The 3,612-nt window shown below is 48.5% G+C and overlaps 1 protein-coding gene across 1 annotated transcript in view; it reads right to left on the bottom strand.

The window, feature by feature from the left end:
• The window catches only part of kpna6 (karyopherin alpha 6 (importin alpha 7)), a 14,432-nt gene that overhangs the window by 7,972 nt on the left and 2,848 nt on the right, over window positions 1-3,612 (bottom strand). The window lies entirely within an intron of this gene.

Below are 3,612 nucleotides of genomic sequence, written 5' to 3'. Positions count from 1 at the left end.
GTCAGTTCTGCTCAAAACGGAGACCTGCTGGCAGACAGGAGATGGAGAAGAAGAAGGTGGCCACCGGCGTGGTGGAGGAGAAGATGGAGGTAAGGGGTTAAATGTGGCGGCCAAGACTGGAGTAGCCCCACCTGTACGCAGGTTTTACATTAAAAGGCTTATCTCTGACTACAGTGTGTCCAAGGCTGGAATGACCTTGGACTAAACAGCCAGACACACACACACACACACACACACACACTTATCACTGAAGGGGAAACAGCCAGACAAATAAACAAATAAATAAAAGCAGATTTATGGATGTCCCCCAGCCAGCGCACGGGTCCCATGCCGTCCCCAGGAGCCCCGTTGGTATGCAGCACAGATGATGCTGTCGGGGGAGAAGTGGCCGTGGGGCGAAAGATAAAGGAGGAGATGTGTTTGTGTGCATGTTTGTGTCACTCAGATCACACTTCCCTCTTGTCCTATTTCCTTTTAGCTCCAGGTTATCGTGGAAAAATTCCAAAGGCATATGGTATATGATGCAATTTATGCAATCCATACATTATGGTGTGAGTGTTTGTGTATACATATAAATAAAATATTGTATTTGCCTCCCACCCTTTATGTATAAGTAGATAATGATATGATAAGACAGTAAAATGTCGCTGTATACAATGCACAATTTTATCACAGTCACAGCTAACTGTACTATACTGCTGTAAAACGAAAGCCACATACATCACTGCTGGAAAACACATATCACAATAAAAGCTGATCACTGAAGACGTTTCGTTCTATCTATTTATTACTTTTGCGGGGACAAATACAATTCCAGGCCAGATCTGAAGCTGATGCCAAAAAAGTAGCCAAAAAGGGGAGCAAAGTATTAGTTATGTTGCCTAATATTTGAAAGTGAAGAGTTTGTCATTGTGATACGCAGCACAACACGCGTTGACATGGTGATATGTGTCCTCTGTATTTAACCATAACCCTTGGTGAACAGTGGGCAGCCATGACAGGTGCCCGGGCAGCAGTGTGTGAAAGTGAAAGTGAAGTTATTGTCACACGTGATACACAGCAGCACAGCACACAGTGCACACAGTGAAATTTGACCCTGAGTGAGCAGTGGGCAGCCATGACAGGTGCCCGGGGAGCAGTGTGTGGGGACGGTGCTTTGCTCAGTGGCACCTTGGCGGATCGGGATTCGAACCGGCAACCTTCTGATTACGGGGCCGCTTCCTTAACCACTAGGCCACCACTGGTCTAGATTTGGTAGTGGTAGTGGATCATTTTGGGTGGTAAACTCTCTCAGGGTCAGAAATTACCCTGACAGCCATACTGTGGTGAGAATGCGGCCACATATTTACATGTCCGGTATTGCAGCAGATGTCCTTATCCTTAGTTACAAGGACAGCCCCCCTGGAGACACTCAGGGTTAAGTGTCTTGCTCAGGACCATGATGGTAGTAAGTGGGGTTTGAACCTGGGACTTTGTTGTTGTCTGGCTCATAGCCAGGTGTGTTCCCACCCACAGTGGTAGAATCTGCTGAAACGGGTTCAACTATAGACAGGCTGTACTGGTGTGTCTGTACTGGGTGTTAAAACGTGGCCCACGGAATGTCAATAGACTCACAGTTCAGTTTCTGGCTGATGTTTTGGTCACTTTTGAATGCTGGCAGTGATTTCACTCTGGTGGTATCACGAGACAGAGTCTACAACCCACACAAGTGGCTCAGGTAGTGCAGCTCATCCAGGATGGCAGATCAGTGTGAGCTGTGTCCAGAACATGGAGGCGCCACCACGAGACAAGACAATACATCAGGAGACATGGAGGAGGTTGTTGGATGGCAACAACCCAGCAGCAGTACCCACCGCTACCTCCACCTTCCAGAGCCAGACCTCCAGCAGGCCACAAATGTGCATGTGCTCAACCGGTCAGTAAAAGACTACAGGCGGTCTACAGGTGGCGGTTGTGCTTACAGCCCATTGTGATACAAAGCAGCACAGCACACGGTGCACACAGTGAAATTTGTCCTCTGCATTTAACCCATCACCCTGAGTGAGCAGTGGGCGGCCATGACAGGCGCCCGGGGAGCAGCGTGTGGGGACGGTGCTTTGCTCAGTGGCACCTCAGTGGCACCTTGGCAGATCGGGATTCGAACCGGCAATTGATTACGGGGCCGCTTCCTTAACCGCCAGCCACCACTGCCCCACCACTGACCTCCATATGTTGATACATTTGAGTTCCATTGATAATTTTTGTGTGGTTTTGTTGTCAGAATATAATAAGAATATTCATGCATTCACATCTAGAAGGTCTTTGTTACGAGCCGTGTAGACCAGAAGCAGGATGAAAAGCAGCGTCAGTGCAGTGGGGTGGAGGTGGGAGTGGAACAGTCACATTAAAGTGACAGTGTGTGCTGGTACTACTCCACGCCCGGGCCTGTGCGGCGAGGTGGAGGCTCCCAGTTATTTAGCAGCTTGACAGCTTGTGGGAAGAAGCGGTTGCTGGTGTCTGGCAGTGGCGGTTCGGACGCTTTCCAGACACCAGGGGAGAGAGCAGTCCACAGAAGGGTTCCTGTACAGTTCTACATCTGTCCTCATGTCTTCTTCTATCCTGTTCTTAATGCTAAACAAAAATTCAATTTTTACATGATTCTTGTTCTAATTTTCTATTAGTATTACTATTATTATTATTACTGACTCTACTCTGAAGTGACACATGTGAGTTTTAAAAATGTTGCCCGTGCAAATGAATGGCACACGCAGACAGTGTGGTTACACCGAGACTGTTGTCATGCCGTGTCCTGCTGTCCCACTGGCTGGCAGCCTTTGACGGCAGTCACGCGATGCAGTAACGACCACTCCAGGAGTAAGAACCGTGGTTCCTCCACCATCCCCACTTTGTCCAATTGAAGTGTGTCCACCATGTGGCCAACTCATCCAGTGTGTAAGATGGGACATCTTGGAAACATGACATTCCTGTTCCTTGTTGTGCATCTACGTTTTTGCATCCCTTTGTCAAATTTCATTCCAACACCCCCGAGCCAAACGTGTGACCTACCGGCCATCGGGACCGCCTGCCCTCTTTGTCTTCCCCAGATGGGAGGCACCGGGGGCGTGACATCAGAAACAACAGGTTCTGATTGGTCTGTGACAACTTCCTATAGGCCAGTGACAACTTCCTGTAGGCCAGGGGTATAAAGGTCTGTTCACATGTGGGGAGGGGCCTTTTTTTCTTTTCCAGCTGTCTTTCCATCCAAACTGGATCTTCTGATCTTTCTCATGGCTCTGCCTCTTTCTCTCTCTCTCCCTGTCAGGATTGACTGCAGCTGTGCTAATCACCGGTGGCCAATCCTGACAGCGCTTAAATACCCTAGTTTTCTGCCCCTTCAGAAGGGACGGCATTTTCGTGGACGTTTGAGAAATTGTGTCTTTTCAGTTCTGGCAATCGCCACACGCCTGCGGGCAAGTTTACTTTCTTTATTGAAGTTAAATTGTTTTCGGCCACCCGCCGGCATTGTTTATTTGTATGTATTTGTATGTATTTGTTAATAAAACCCCTTCCCAGCATGTCAGACCTCTGCGTTCCTTCCCCTTAAGTCCGTAGTCGTGACACTCCCCCTTTACT

Source organism: Denticeps clupeoides, chromosome 20, assembly GCF_900700375.1.
Source record: "Denticeps clupeoides chromosome 20, fDenClu1.1, whole genome shotgun sequence".
Lineage (NCBI taxonomy): Eukaryota > Metazoa > Chordata > Actinopteri > Clupeiformes > Denticipitidae > Denticeps > Denticeps clupeoides.
This window is presented reverse-complemented; position numbering and strand designations above follow the sequence as displayed.